Consider the following 17,442-nt stretch of genomic DNA (forward strand, 5'->3'; position numbering starts at 1 on the left):
AAATAAAACTAATATTTTTTTCCTTCTTCTTTTATCTCTCTCCTAAATGAAATATTATATATTCTATTTGAAAATATATATTTTAAAAAATATATCCAATCAAATCATACAAACATAAAGAAAAAATATTAATAAAAAAATATATTATATTTCTTTTTTATCTATCTCCTAAATAAACTATTTTATGTTATAATCAAAATAGAATTAAAATTTAATAAATAAAATATATAAAAAATTTTAAATGTCTCATTATCATATATAGTTATTAAAAAATAAATTTAGTAAAGATAAAACTTAAAATTTTGGAATGCTTAATTATCTATGTGTATTTATTTAAAAGACATATTTTTCTTATTCATTAGGATGTCTGATGGGCCAAAATAATATTATGGACTATACAATAAGTAATAACTCTCTCTAGACTAACCAAATTAGTGAAAGCACTTGTGATCGAGCGGATTCGAACTCGAGACCTTTCACTCTCGTATAAGTGATAAAGCAATCAGACCACATATGATTAACTTAAAAAATAATTTTTATAAATATATCCAATTAACTAATAAAATGTAATTTTCTAATTAGCTATATAACTAAGGTTATTTTAGAATATTCTAAATTTCATCAAAGGAACTATTGAAAATCCCATTATTTTTCCTCTATTCCCATATTTATATATAGTACCAGTTTTTTTTTATGACTAGCATTGCACATTGATTGTGCTCGTTATATACTCATTTTTATGTATTCTTTTAATTTTTTATTTATATAAATTTTTTATTTATATAAATTTTTTATTTAGATTAAAATAAATACAAGTAGTTAATTTGTATTATACGTTGCCATAGAAGCTACTCTTAGTGATACTTTTTATGTACTTAATTCTACTATGAAGTGGTGTCAAACTGAATTAATAATGATAATCATTTTGGCTACAATAGCAGTATTTGTGACCCAAAACAGAAATATACAACATTAGGATTTTTTTTAGTTTCCTAGTCACTATTTTCTTTCAAGTCAAATGGATTTAAAATATAAGAGAAAAAAATATCAAGAAAATTTAAAACGCTTAATCATCAAGAAGCCGTCTATTTATTACAAGAGAGATATAAATCTCTTACTAAATTAAAATGATAATAGTTATAAATTATCCAGTAATGGAAAAAATAAAAAAATATTATTTAGAATAAAAATCTTTTCAGAACTCACCTAAAAAAAAGTTCTAATATATATATTTTAAATTATTCACCACTCCCATACACATTCATTTTGTTTAAAATGAATTTTAAAAAGTAAAAATTTTAAAATTTTAAAAGGTTTAACTACGGGCATGCTATTTGAAATTTTTTTAAAAACATATACCCAATCAAATCATACAAATATAAAAAAAAATATTAATAAAAATAATATACTTTTTTATTTTTTTATCTCCCTTCTAAATATTATATATATTCTATTTGAAAATTTATTTAAAAAAATATATCCAATCAAATCATACAAATATAAAAAAAAATGAACATTAATAAAAAAATATATATTTTTAAAATAGAATCAAATATTTCTCTGCAAAATAAAATATTTTAAAATATAACTAAAATAGAATCAAATATTTAAAAAATGAAATGTAAAAAATTTCAAATGTCTCCTTATCATATATATTTATTAAACATAAATTTCAAAAGATAATACTTAAAATTTTGAAATTGTTAATTATCTATATATATTTATTCAAAATATAAGTTTTATAAATATATTCAATCAACTAATAAGATGTGATTTAAAAGTTTTGAAATGTTTAATTATGTGTATTCTATTTAAATTTTTTTTTTAAAACATACCCAATCAAATCATAAAAATATAAATATTAATAAAAATAATACTTTTTTATCTCTCTCATAAATAAAATACTATGTATATTCTATTTGAAAATTTATTTTTTAAAAAATATATCCAATCAAATCATACAAATATAAAAAATATTAATAAAAAGCATATATTCTCTCCGAAATAAAATATTTTAAATTATAATTAAACTAGATCAAATATTTTAAAAATAAAATATAAAAAAAGATAAAATTTAAAAATTTGAAATGTTTAATTATCTAAATGTATTTATTTTAAAAAATAATCTTTATAAATATATCCAATCAACAAATAAAACGTATTTTCTAATTCGCTATAACTAATGTTATTTTAGCATATTCTAAATTTCATGAAGGGAACTATCAGAAATCCTATTATTCCCTCTCCGATTTCCACATTTATATATAATATAGATTATTGTTATTATTATTATTATTATTATTATCATCATCATCATGATCACAACAATACTCTTTGGTCCTATATGACATAATGACAACTTAATTAAGAAGTTGATTTAGAGTTTAGTTTGGGTCAATTGGGTTTCTACTTAGTTTGGAATAAATTGACCCGGTTAGAGTGATTTGATTCGAAGAGATGATATTTATGTAGCATTTTAAATTAAATTAAATTTGATTGTTTTTGAAAATAAAATAAAATTTCGGATCATTTCAATTATTTACTTTAATTTTTTGAAAAATAATTGATTGAATGATGCATTATTTATCACACAATAATTGATTGATATATATTTATAGATAATAATTAAAAATAATTGTTAAACTCTTCATTTAACTATTTCTATTTCACAGTGGTAATTCTGCCACTAAACTATAACTCGTCTTCAAAAAGAGGAGATGTGACATCCTACCGAGTCGAGTCTTAGCACTGAGTCGAGTCATTTCATAGAGTCGAGTTGAGTCGGGCCAAACCAAACCCGGTTGGGGTAGAATGGGATTATAAGTGGACTTACTTGATTGAGAGAAAAATATCAAAGCATATGGGTGAGGATTTATTTGCATTAAAAGACCAAGCTTGGGTCTTAAGTAGTAACCTGTTGACAATTGAGGTACCATTTAGGAAGTTTCACATAAAATTCATTGATATTTTGATGGCCTACCCGTAATAACCATTTCACTTTCCCATTTTCATCTTTATCTTCATCTTCTTCATCTCCTTCCTTTCTTCATCCATTTCCATGGTAGTTAAGCCTTAACTTCAACTTCTCTTCTATCCAAGTAAGTAAACCTTCTTGAAGTTCATAATTGAATCATTTGGTGCTATTTTTAGAATATTCATAAGAATTCTTATTTATAGGTGAAGTGAGTTCAAAGGTAGTAGAAAAAGGAAGTTAAAGAAGAGCTCAAGCTTTTTGGAGTAAAGGTTTGATATCTCTTTTCATTTACCATTTTCTTTGCATGAGAATTTGTGTGGTGTGTTGCTAATGAGACAATATTGCTTCATGTTGAGTGGGAGGACTGGTAATGGTGAGAAAACAGGGGAGGAATTGAATAAATGAAGTAAATAGTGAGTTTATGCTGAAACAGGTTTTGCTTGAAATTTTACCAGTAACTTCATCTTGATTTTGACCCCATTTAATGATGGAATTAGGAAGTGTTATAGAAGAGTTATTTGTTCCTCTATGTGTTATCTTTACATGGGTTTTTGAATCATCCAAATCGGAGTTGTATATTGAGAGATATGACCAAAAGAGTACAGACTGTGCAGGCTCAAAAACGCGACGCGCGCGCGCGAATTGGATGACGAGCTCGCGACTTGTGCCTGAAACTCACTGACTCTCATTTTGCACTTTACGCGCTCGCGACTTTCACCTGAAACTCTCTGACTCTCATTTGGTGCTTTGCGCGCTCGCGACTTTGCACCGCGCGCTTCCGACTTGTGTTTTCATGCACTTTTGGACTTTATTTTCTATGCAATTGGATTCCTTTGCTCAACTTGTATGCCTCCAATCATTTTACAACAAAAATACAAAATTAGAACATGTATCAAAACAACATGCAAGCATACAAATGATGTGAAATCAAATAAACATTATGATTTATGAAGTTATGAACTATGAATATGATGTTGTGTTATATTATTGACATACCAACATTAGGCTCCATTGAGGTTAGGTAGAAACCACTTAGATAAGGCTATGTCACGACATAGGATAGCAGATCTGCACCCCATACAGTTTGATACTCCAGCTACAGGCCGTTGAGTGGATATGATTATATATGGGCCATAGCAGCCAAGCATACAGTATTCATCCAGTTTCATACAGTTTTTCTTATCACTTCGGTTTCACTATAACCTTATGGAGCCATACAGATATCTTGACATAACATTTCATGAATCATACAGTATTATAAACAGTACGAAAGATAATCAAGGTATAAGGAAAGGATCATGCTATATGTGCTTATATGTTTAATTATCCATATGCATTTACATGCTTATTTCTATCTATGTATGTGCTTAATTGTTTTTTTATATGTTGAGATATCCACTGAGCTTTATTTGCTCAGCGAGTTACCTGTTTAACTCGCAGGTTTTGAGATTGGACCGTAGAGAGTCAGCTTGCAACTGCTGCAGTTCATCTGTAGAAGACTCAGTCTTCAGGGTAGCTACTCATTTGGATGTGTATCTTTTGTCTACCCTTTTTATGGCATGTACAGGGCACACAGTTGGGCCCATTTCATTTTGACACTAGTATCATGTCTTGTAAATATAAATTACATTATTATTGTAAACAACATCAGCTGATATTATATTCAATATACATTATGATATCAGCATGACAAGACATAAAGTCAACCAGTTTGTAGCGTCTCGGTTCGGTTCATTCGGGTTAACGGGTGGACCGGGAAGGGATGTTACAAATTTTGGTATCAGAGCCCTAGGTTTAGTTTCCCCGGGCTTGCATGCATAAGTCAGTATAGTGTACATGCCATGACTACCCTGATGAACTAAGCAGTTGTTATTCTTTTAGGAGGATGTCTCAGGAAGGTGAGAGCGAGTCACACGCCTCCAGAGCAGTGGAGGGTGAGGCTCCAATAGCACCAAGTCAAGCCAGAGCAGTGGAGGGTGAGGCTCCAATAGCACCAGGTCAAGAGGTGTTGTTAAAGCAACTTGCAGATACTTTTAGACAGATTGCAGGGGTGATACCTCAAGCACCAATAGTAGTAGAAAGAGAAAGAAAGCCCCCACTAGAGAAGCTTCGGAAATATGGGGCGAAAGAATTCAGTGCTAACAAGGATGATAGTCTAGAAATAGCTGAGTATTGGTTAGATGGGACATCGAGAGTTCTGGAACAATTACAATGTACACCAGAGGACAAGTTGGTTTGTGCCACATCATTGCTCATAGATGAGGCATATACATGGTGGACTACTGTTCAGCAGCGGGTATCAGCAGAGCAGCGTACATGGCAATTCTTCTTGGATGAATTCAAGAAAAAGTTCATCACAGAGGCTTACCTAGATGCGAGAAGGAAAGAATTCTTATACCTGAGGCAGAACAGAATGTCAGTTGCCAAATATGAAAGAGAATTCACCAGGCTCAGCAAGTATGGTAAGGGGATAGTGACTACAGAGGCCGAAAGGTGTAAAAAGTTTCAGGAAGGCCTGAACGATGAGATTCAAATGGGAGTGGTAGCTTCCAGATTCAGAGAGTTCTCAGCTTTGGTAGAGGCAGCTCAGGAGATAGAGCGAATTCAGGCCAGTCAGCGTACCAGACGCCAGCGGTCTCAGCAGAGGAGAGACCAAACTCAGAGTGCACCCAGTGCATATCAGTCAGAAAGCAAGAGATTCAGAGGTGCTAGTAGTTCAGCTAGTTCTAGACCTTCCTTTAGCCAAGGCGCAGCTAGGGTTACTAATGCGCCAGCGGTATCAGTTGTGGCTAGTTCTGCTGGAGGTAGTCGAGGTTCAGGCAGAGGAATTGGTAGAGGCACCAGTAGAGGTGCAGAGTCAGCCGGTTATACTTTTCCACCTTGTGAGCATTGTGGCAGACGGCATGGTGGAGATTGTTGGTTGGTGACTGGTAAATGTTGTATATGCGGAGCATCAGACCATCAGAAGAAGGATTGTCCGAAGAGGGCAAAAGTTCCTATACAGTTCATAGCAGGCAGAGGGAGAGGTGAGAGCTCCGGAGGGCAGAGACAGCAGTCAGAGACTGTGGACAGACCCGATACAAGAGGTCCAGCCAGGGTCTATGCGATGCGAACTAGGGAAGATGAGGAAGCTCCAGATGTAATAGTTGGTGAGTTTTCTTTATGTGATCATACAGTTTCTGCTTTAATTGATCCTGGCTCATCTCATTCATACATTAGTGTACCTAAACCTTGGGTTAAAGGGTTAGAAGTTGCATATGTGAGTCAGGGTATGGTAGTTACTAATCCATTAGGAGATGTAGTACAAACTCATACAGTGGTCGAAGGATGTCCAATTGTTATTCATGGAAAAGAGTTTCCAGGAGATCTGATGGAGTTGCCATTTAGAGAATTTGATGTTATTCTGGGTATGGATTGGCTATCCAGACATCAGGCTATAGTTGATTGTGCAAAAAAAAAGGATGACATTATATACAACAGCAGGGGAAGAGATTATAGTAGTCGGGAAGCGGCGAGATTTTCTGGGTAATGTGATATCAGCCATGGCAGCAAAGAGATTAATTCAGAAGGGTTGTGAAGCATACTTGATATGTGCATTACAAGCAGAGAAAGAACAGTCAGAAGTGCAAGACATACCAACAGTGTGTGATTATCCAGACGTATTTCCAGAAGAGTTACCAGGGTTACCACCAAGGAGGGAAGTGGAGTTTACCATAGATGTCTATCCTGGAGCAGCACCAGTATCAATTGCACCTTACAGAATGGCACCAGCAGAGCTAAAAGAGTTAAAGATTCAGCTACAGGAGTTATTGGATAAAGGCTTTATCAGACCCAGTGTATCACCTTGGGGAGCACCGGTATTATTTGTAAAGAATAAAGATGGATCACTCAGATTGTGCATTGACTATAGACAACTGAACAAACTGACAATCAAGAATAAGTATCCATTACCTCGAATTGATGATTTGTTTGATCAGCTAAAAGGTGCAGGTATGTTTTCTAAGATCGACCTTAGGTCGGGATACCATCAGTTGTGGATAAAGGAAGAAGATATCGCTAAGACTGCATTCAGGACCCGATATGGTCACTATGAATTTTTAGTCATGCCATTCGGTCTCACAAATGCACCAGCGGTTTTCATGGATCTCATGAACCGCGTGTTTCATTCATATCTGGATCAGTTTGTGGTGGTGTTTATAGATGACATTTTGGTCTACTCCAAAGATAAGGTCGAACATGATAAACATTTGCGGATTGTACTTCAGACACTGAGGGATAAACAGCTGTATGCCAAGCTCAGTAAGTGTGAGTTTTGGCTGGAAGAAGTTTCTTTCTTAGGACATGTGGTGTCATCGGAGGGTATCAGAGTGGATCCTCATAAGATTGAAGCTATTGTTGATTGGAGACCACCCAGAAATGTCACAGAAGTTCGAAGTTTTCTGGGTTTAGCCGGCTATTACAGAAGGTTCGTAAAGGGATTCTCTATCATTGCATCACCTTTAACAAGATTATTGAAGAAAGCAGTTGTATTCCAATGGGATAATAGATGTCAGCAGAGTTTTGACACTTTGAAGAAAAAGTTGACTGAAGCACCAGTGTTGACTCAGCCAGTGTCAGGTAAAGACTTTGAGATTTACAGTGATGCCTCTCATATTGGGTTAGGATGTGTACTCATGCAAGACAGAAAAGTGGTAGCTTATGTTTCCAGACAATTGAAGCCACATGAATTGAATTATCCAACCCATGATTTAGAATTGGCAGCCATTGTTCTAGCATTCAAAGTATGGCGGCATTATCTGTACGGTGAAAAGTGTTACATTTACACAGATCATCAGAGTTTAAAGTATTTACCGACACAAAAGGACTTGAATTCAAGACAACGGAAATGGATGCAGCTTTTGGCTAATTATGATTATGTCATTAATTACCATCCGGGCAAAGCTAATGTGGTAGCTGATGCCCTTAGCCGCAAATCATTGTTTGCTTTGAGAGCAATGAGAATTAGCATGGAGTTGCAACAGCAGGGAGTTATTCTAGCACAGATGCAAGTACAGCCATCTTGGGTTCAGGAAGTTGCAGAGGCACAGAAGAAAAATGCACAAACAGCACTATGGGTGAAACAAGTACAGGAAGATCATGGTGGGAAATTCAGATTGGATAACAGTGGAGTCTTATTCTATGAAGACAGAGTTGTTGTACCACAGATAGGGGAGCTTAGATAAAAGACTCTGCATGAAGCTCATAACAGTCCATATACAATGCATCCAGGCAGTACCAAGATGTATCAAGATTTGAAGAAAGGCTACTGGTGGCCGGGCATGAAGAAAGATATCGGAAATGTTGTAACAAGATGTTTAACATGTCAACAAGTAAAAGCAGAACATCAACTGCCAGCTGGGTTACTTCATCCAATAACAGTGCCAACATGGAAGTGGGATCAGATCACGATGGATTTTGTTACTGGATTACCTCAGACGCAGCGGAAGCATGATGCAGTATGGGTGATCGTGGACAGATTAACTAAGTCCGCACACTTTCTACCAGTTCGGATGGACTATTCTCTGGACAAGTTAGCAGACATTTATGTTAGCGAAATAGTTCGACTACATGGAGTTCCATCATCCATTATATCTGATCGTGATCCAAGGTTTACATCGAAATTTTGGTGTAAACTGCAGGAAGCATTAGGAACGAAATTGCATTTCAGCACTGCATTTCATCCTCAAACAGATGGCCAATCAGAGAGAGTCATTCAAATTCTAGAAGACATGATGAGATCATGTGTTATAGAATTTGAAGGCAGTTGGGACAGATATGTACCTCTCATGGAATTTGCCTACAACAACAGCTACCAATCAAGCATTAAGATGGCACCATATGAAGCATTGTATGGTAGACCATGTAGGACACCTGTGTGTTGGACAGAACTGAGTGAGAAGAAGATTTTGGGTCCAGATTTGGTTAGAGAAACAGAAGAGAAAGTGGAAATCATCAGAAAATGGTTGAAAGAAGCAAGTGATCGACAGAAGTCTTATGTTGATTTAAAGAGAAAGGATATGGAGTACTCAGTCGGTGATAAGGTATTTCTGAAAGTTTCACCATGGAAAAAGATCCTAAGGTTTGGACGAAAGGGTAAGCTTAGCCCTAGGTTCATTGGTCCATACGAGATTGTTGAACGTGTAGGACCATTAGCCTATCGCCTAGCGTTACCTTCAACCTTAGATCGAATTCATAATGTCTTTCACGTATCAATGTTAAGGAGGTATCGATCAGACCCATCGCACGTGTTATCAGCAGAACAGATTGAAATTCAGCCGGATCTCACTTATGAAGAAGAACCAGTTCAGATCTTAGCCAGAGAAATTAAAGAATTATGGAACAAGAAAATAGCATTGGTAAAAGTTCTTTGGAGGAATCATAAGACAGAAGAAGCAACTTGGGAATCTGAAGACACCATGCGACAACAGTATCCACAATTGTTCACAACAGGTAAACTTCGGGATGAAGTTTTTATTTAGGAGGGGAGAATTGTGACATCCTACCGAGTCGAGTCTTAGCACTGAGTCGAGTCATTTCATAGAGTCGAGTTGAGTCGGGCCAAACCAAACCCGGTTGGGGTAGAATGGGATTATAAGTGGACTTACTTGATTGAGAGAAAAAGATCAAAGCATATGGGTGAGGATTTATTTGCATTAAAAGACCAAGCTTGGGTCTTAAGTAGTAACCTGTTGACAATTGAGGTACCATTTAGGAAGTTTCACATAAAAATTCATTGATATTTTGATGGCCTACCCATAATAACCATTTCACTTTCCCATTTTCATCTTTATCTTCATCTTCTTCATCTCCTTCCTTTCTCCATCCATTTTCATGGTAGTTAAGCCTTAACTTCAACTTCTCTTCTATCCAAGTAAGTAAACCTTCTTGAAGTTCATAATTGAATCATTTGGTGCTATTTTTAGAATATTCATAAGAATTCTTATTTATAGGTGAAGTGAGTTCAAAGGTAGTAGAAAAAGGAAGTTAAAGAAGAGCTCAAGCTTTTTGGAGTAAAGGTTTGATATCTCTTTTCATTTACCATTTTCTTTGCATGAGAATTTGTGTGGTGTGTTGCTAATGAGACAATATTGCTTCATGTTGAGTGGGAGGACTGGTAATGGTGAGAAAATAGGGGAGGAATTGAATAAATGAAGTAAATAGTGAGTTTATGCTGAAACAGGTTTTGCTGGAAATTTTACCAGTAACTTCATCTTGATTTTGACCCCATTTAATGATGGAATTAGGAAGTGTTATAGAAGAGTTATTTGTTCCTCTATGTGTTATCTTTACATGGGTTTTTGAATCATCCAAATCGGAGTTGTATATCGAGAGATATGACCAAAAGAGTACAGACTATGCAGGCTGGAAAACGCGACGCGCGCGCGCGAATTGCATGACGAGCTCGCGACTTGTGCCTGAAACTCACTGACTCTCATTTTGCACTTTACGCGCTCGCGACTTTCATTTGCGCGCTCGCGACTTTCACCTGAAACTCTCTGACTCTCATTTGGTGCTTTGCGCGCTCGCGACTTTGCACTGCGCGCTCGCGACTTGTGTTTTCATGCACTTTTGGACTTTATTTTCTATGCAATTGGATTCCTTTGCTCAACTTGTATGCCTCCAATCATTTTACAACAAAAATACAACATTAGAACATGTATCAAAACAACATGCAAGCATACAAATGATGTGAAATCAAATAAACATTATGATTTATGAAGTTATGAACTATGAATATGATGTTGTGTTATATTATTGACATACCAACATTAGGCTCCATTGAGGTTAGGTAGAAACCACTTAGATAAGGCTATGTCGCGACATAGGATAGCAGATCTGCACCCCATACAGTTTGATACTCCGGCTACAGGCCGTTGAGTGGATATGATTATATATGGGCCATAGCAGCCAAGCATACAGTATTCATCCAGTTTCATACAGTTTTTCTTATCACTTCGGTTTCACTATAACCTTATGGAGCCATACAGATATCTTGACATAACATTTCATGAATCATACAGTATTATAAACAGTACGAAAGATAATCAAGGTATAAGGAAAGGATCATGCTATATGTGCTTATATGTTTAATTATCCATATGCATTTACATGCTTATTTCTATCTATGTATATGCTTAATTGTTTCTTTATATGTTGAGATATCCACTGAGCTTTATTTACTCAGCGAGTTACCTGTTTAACTCGCAGGTTTTGAGATTGGACCGTAGAGAGTCAGCTTGCAACTGCTGCAGTTCATCTGTAGAAGACTCAGTCTTCAGGGTAGCTACTCATTTGGATGTGTATCTTTTGTCTACCCTTTTTATGGCATGTACAGGGCACACAATTGGGCCCATTTCATTTTGACACTAGTATCATGTCTTGTAAATATAAATTACATTATTATTGTAAACAACATCAGCTGATATTATATTCAATATACATTATGATATCAGCATGACAAGACATAAAGTCAACCAGTTTGTAGCGTCTCGGTTCGGTTCATTCGGGTTAACAGGTGGACCGGGAAGGGATGTTACAGGAGAGGAGGAAGAACAGGTAGAGAGAAAGAGAGAGAGAGTGCAGAAAACCAAGACCAAGTCTGAAATGGAACAAAAATGAAAACAAGCAATAACAAATACAATGAAAACAAGAAAAAGTACTATCTCTTTCGGTATCTTAATTAATTTGTGATTTTTAATTCAAATTTAATTCCTGTCAAAGTGGCAACATGCTTTTCATTTTAATTGTATGATTACTGTTTTTTTTATCTTGGATATTTAGCTAATTTTTTTTTATTAACCTCTCTTTGATTTCTTCATTTTTATATCAGTCATTAGTTGCTATTTTTGCAGGTTGTGAAGTAGTGAATATTGATCGTTGTAAATCATTTGATTCTGATCAATAATTATTGATAATCACAAAAATATGGTAATAATATGAGAACTAGAAATTAAGTTTTGTTAGATTGTTTTAATGGGCATTAACCTATTCTCGGAGGAGGGGTTCTCCTTATATACAAGATAGGAAATAGTGGGCAAGAAATATCTGATTACGCCTCTATCTCCTTTCTGTTACTCGTTCCTAAGATCTCGGTGAGTTTGATGTCTGTTAGAGATGTCCCCCCCCCCCCAAGTAAGCATGATGACATTTACGTCAAAAATTTTTGGCCTTCAAACCTTCCTCTTGGCCTCTGATGAAACTTTTGTAGGCAAAGGTACTTAGGGCTCTTGTCGAGATGCTCAAGATGACGCTAAGGGTTCACTCGATGCTTGACTGACATACACCTCTTCCTGAAAACGAGAATGCTCTCTCCCTTGTTGAAAATGACTTTCGGGCTTAGGCCTGTCTCACTCCATTTGTATATTCCGGCTTATGGGCTTAGGGCTCGTGAACAGTAATTAGTTGTGGAAGTGAGGCATGATGTAACTGTCACTTTTGATGGCGGTTATTTACTTTTTGAATTTTGAAAGGCGACTTCTCATTTGCTACAGCGTTTTGGCTTTCGGAGACTGTTCGTGTGGTTTCTCTAGCTATATAAGGCTACCGTCTACTTGTTCAAGGGCATTTTTTGGTTACTTCCTAATTAATCTTTGCAACATTCATTTCGGCTGCTTCTTTGTGAAATTCGGGTATTATTCATTAGTTTTCTAATCAAGAGTTAAACCCTTGCACTTTACTATTTACATCTTTCCAATATGAATTCTAGTCGTCACTCTAAAGGCAAGGCCCCTGTGGAGTCATCTGGCCATTAGGATGAACAACTTAATTTGGAAGTAGATAATCTTATTCTGGGGGTGATGGATTCTAAGAATGAAATCGGCTTAATTAGGAGGGGGCTGCAAGGGATTTCGCATCCTACTGTGGGTGTAGGTTCCCCCTCTACTACCCAATCTCACGTTGCCCCTCCAATTCCCCAGCTACAGGACGGACTACTCCTGAACAATCTCCCAAGCCAAGGAGGATGTGAACTGTGTTCGCTCACGCTACTCAAAGGGATACCTCTGCTAGTTCACGCCAAGGGAGTTCTTTTGCTTACCCTCGCAGAGAGAATGTGTGGGTCCGAGACCTAAGTTTCCATATTATTTGAGCATGATCTGGAGGGTATCTGTGCTCGTTATCTTATTCCTAATGAGTATCAAACTCGAGTCCCTCCCTTGGAAATGAAGGCTAATAGTGGGTTAGATTAGAAAAACTTAATTGTATATACTGAGGATTGCTGAGCGGGAGTGCATTTCCCTCTTTAGAGGATTATTTTTGCCTTCTGCAATGAGTGGGGGGGGGGCGATCATTGGTCAAATAGCACCAAATAGCATTCGCATGATGCTAGGGGCCAATCTCTTGGCTCAGCAAATGGGTTTTTGCTCAACGTGCACCAATTGAATACCATGTTCAATTTTGTCTAGAGGGGTGGCTGAGGACCATCCTCATCTTACCACTCGGACAAACTACAACTTATTTCCTCTAAAAAGCTCATCGATTAAAGGAAAATGGAAGGAAAAATACTTTCTTATTGGCCATCCAGAAGGGTTTGGGATACCTTCTAACTGGAGTCAGGGGGCTCCTAAAATTAGGGCTCCTCGAGTCTTGACTACTGTTGAGGCCCAACATGTCAAAACTCTAAAGCGCTACGCTTTGAACCCTTCTCTTCTTGTCCCCCTATTGGACGCTAATATTCCCTTGGGTCCAAAAATTCGATCTTCGAGGAAGAGGGGTCCCCAAGAATCTAAGGGTGAGTTAGGTCTAATTGCTTTCTTTTCCCTCTAATCAATCTGTCTTTTTAACTTCTTTCTTTTTTACAACGATGGCCTTAAGACTGTCTAAGGACATGAAAGCTTACTTGGTGGTAGGCCGTGATCAACTACTCACCGCTCGGCCTGTGCAGAGTCTAAGGGAAAGCTCAGGGCAGCGGTCTGGTTTGAGAGGCTCTGAGGTGACTGCTATAGTGTCCCCTGTGCACCCTCCTATAATTGAGCTTCGTACGGCTGATCCCTCGAGCATGATGGAGTTTGATCTTCTAATTGTTCATACTAATAGCCCAAAACTACTGACCTGAGGAGGAGGAGCAAGCGATAATGAGGGGATGATGATGGGCCTTATTCTCCCATCTCTGAAAAAGGGATTGAATTACCTACAGTGGTGAGGAGAAAACATGGGAAAGATGCATCGGCCAGCAGTGGCCAAGTTACTCGGGCTATTGCAACCCAATGTGCTCTTCCTACAAACGTGGCTTGTCTGGAGGGGTTGGAGGAGGAGTTTTTTCTTGATCAAATTGACAGTGGGCTCTTACTAGTACTTTCTTTCACATCTTTTTTGCTTGATTTTTGTTGTTTCCTTTACTTATGTATATCTTATTACGCACACTTGTCTGCTTCAGTTGGTGAGTGATCACAATGATACGTGTCGCCAGGTGAGGAAGTCACAGGAGCTAGTCACCACTTTGACCGAAGATTTGAAGGCTGAGAAAGCTAAGGTCGAAAAACTAGAGAACTCTATCCAAACTTAAACAATGGAGCACAATCACTTCATTGGGGAGCTCGAGGATAAGATCTGGTATATTTCAAAGGAAAGGGATGCACACCTCGACTCCTCTCTCAGGCTCAGCGCTAGGGTGGAGCAACTGGCAAAGTAAGAAGAGGAGAGTGCCACTACTATCCGTTAGCTTATAGCAGACTTAGCTCGAGCAGAGGGTGTTGCTGCAGTGGCCACCCATTCTGTTAATGACATGTTGTTGCATCAGTCTGACCTGATTATTGTCGAGCTTTGATCAAGGTTTCTCGATGAAGATTGGAGCTTTATTAGCCAAATTGATGCATACCAGAATTTGGATGATGATGAGGATGAATTGGTGGTGGGGGCGGATGTTTTGGCAGGGGTCACTTAGGATGTCATTGGGGGGAATCCCGAAGTCTTAAATTCCTTAGAGCTTATTGCTCCAGTTGACCCGAGTGTTGTCGAGGCTAAGTCTGTTTCTCTTATTGGCGTGACCGAAGATCGCCCTATTGTAGAGTGATATGTGTGTGTTTTTTATTTTTATTTTTATTTTTTGTAATTTCCTTGATATATATATATATATATATATATATATATATACAAAGATTTCTATCTTTCATGGTATCATTCTTTCTTGTGTTGAGGCGCATGTTATGCTCTGTGTTGTATATCCTTTTCTTTACTTTTCCTCGTTTCATTTGAATACAACTCAAGTCGTTCGGATATGTCCCTCTGTGTACTTGATCATGTGATTGATAGAAGTTCAGCACCCTTTTATTTACTTAAGGATTTTTTGCCTTTGGATGCCCTCTTAGAGCTTAATGAATAGGGGCTCGACCCTATTATTTACTTAGGCAATTTTTGTCTTTGGATGCTCTCCTAGAGCTTTAATCAGTAGTTGATAGGGGCTCGGCCCCGTTAATTACTTAGGCATTTTTTGCCTTTGGATGCTCTCTGTGAGCTTTAACCAGTAGTTGATAGGGGCTCAGCCATCATATTTACTTTTTTCTTGGTAGGTGCATGATGAGTGCTTTTGCTTTGAGAATCTTTAGATATCTTTTCTCATCTTATTTTTATTCATAAAAGCCGAGGAAAAAACTTAACCTTGCAAAGCCTTTTGTTGTTCTATTCCCATCCCCTAGCTCTCCTGAGTACACCCTGGTCCTACAGGTATTGCAAGGCTAAGTGAAAAAAACCTGGCTTTTATCTAATGCCTCAATATTTACAAGAAAAAATGTCTTAAATTATCTGTCTTTCAGGTTCGAGGAAGTTCGAACCGATTGAGTGGTTTGAATGTGCTCAGCCGCCATTTCTGTGTGATTTCGAAGGGGCCTTCCCAATTTGGGTTTAGCTTACCCATTCTTGCCAATCCTGTTTTTATCTCATTTTTCTTCCATATTTGGTCTCCTATTTCGAACATCCTTTTCATAACTCTTTAGTTGTGGTACTTTGCCATTTGCTGCTGCCGAGCGGCTGCTTTAATTGATGCCTCATTTTTTTTTCTTCTACTATGTCCAAATTGATTCTCAGAGATTTAGAATTACAGTCTTTATTATAAGACTGCATACTTCTGCTTGGCATTTCAATTTCAATTGGTATGACCGCTTCTACTCCGTATACCAAAGAGAATGGTGTCTTGCTTATGGAGCTTCTAGGGGTGGTTCTATATGACCATAGGACGCTATTCAACTCTTCTATCCAGTTGGTTCTTGCTTCCTCTAGTCTCTTTTTGATACCCTGCAAAATAGTTTTGTTTGTGACTTTGGTCAAATCGTTGGTTTACGGGTGTGCCACCGAAATGAAATGTAAATTAATACTCCAGTTAGAGCAAAATTCTCTTAAAGCCAAGCAGTCGAATTGTCTGCCAATTTCAATTACCAGTCTATTCGGGATCCCATATCTTTGGTTTACGGGTGTGCTTTGGATCTTCTGTATAGTATTCCTCGCTCTAGGGAGAAGTGCGCTGATTGCTTACTGATATTTAATGCTTCATTTCTTTCAGGTGGTAGCTTGCCTATTTCTAGACGTTTTACTATAGGTGTCATCCAATTTGATTCGGTCAATCGGGGGAAAGTTTCTTCTCCTTCTATACTCAGGCATGATAATTTCTCTATTAGGACTCCTACTGGTTCTTCTTCGTTTTTAGCTATGGCTTTGGCAACCGCATTAGCTGCGTGGTTTTCTAATTGGATAATTTGCTTAATTTCCCAACTAGCCTCTTCCTTCTCTAACTGGCCTAGAAGGCATTTTGGTAGTGCCTAGTATTTGTCATGGAGGGCTCCTTCATTGCAAATTTGCTAGACATTTGGTTCTCCACCAGCTGTGAATCAAAGAATATTATGATCTCCTTTGCTCGGACTTCCATGGCTATTTTTAGCCCAGTAATTAGTGCTTCATATTTGGCCATGTTGTTGGTGTATGGGAAGGCAAGTTGTACTGCATAGTTGAGGCGTATTCTGTTCAGACCATCTAAAATGATTCCTGCACCTACGCCTACTAACCCACATGCTCCGTCTATGTGCATTTTTCCACTGAGGTAAACGGGTATTTATAATGCTCGGAATCTCTGGTATGGTCATCTCTGCCATGAAATCAGCTAGGGCTTATGCTTTCAGAGCCGAGCGAGGTGCATACTGGATGTCAAATTCTCTCAATCTTATAGACCACTCGACCATCCTACCCGAAGTTTTTGCTCGATGTAATACTTTTTTCAAGGGGAAGTTTGTTCTGACCACTATGGTGTGAGCTTAAAAGTAATGTCTTAACCGTACGGATACTGTGAGCACGGTGAATGCTAGTTTCTTTATTCTTGGGTATCTGAGCTCTACATATCATAATACCTTAATTACGTAGTATATAAGGAACTCCTCTCCTACTTCTTCTCTTACCAACACCAAGGCTATCGTGGTATCTATGGTAGATAAGTACAAGTATAGTGT

This window comes from Jatropha curcas, chromosome 9 (assembly GCF_041381405.1).
Source record: "Jatropha curcas cultivar XTBG-Jc1 chromosome 9, XTBG_Jcur_1.0, whole genome shotgun sequence".
Taxonomy (NCBI): domain Eukaryota; kingdom Viridiplantae; phylum Streptophyta; class Magnoliopsida; order Malpighiales; family Euphorbiaceae; genus Jatropha; species Jatropha curcas.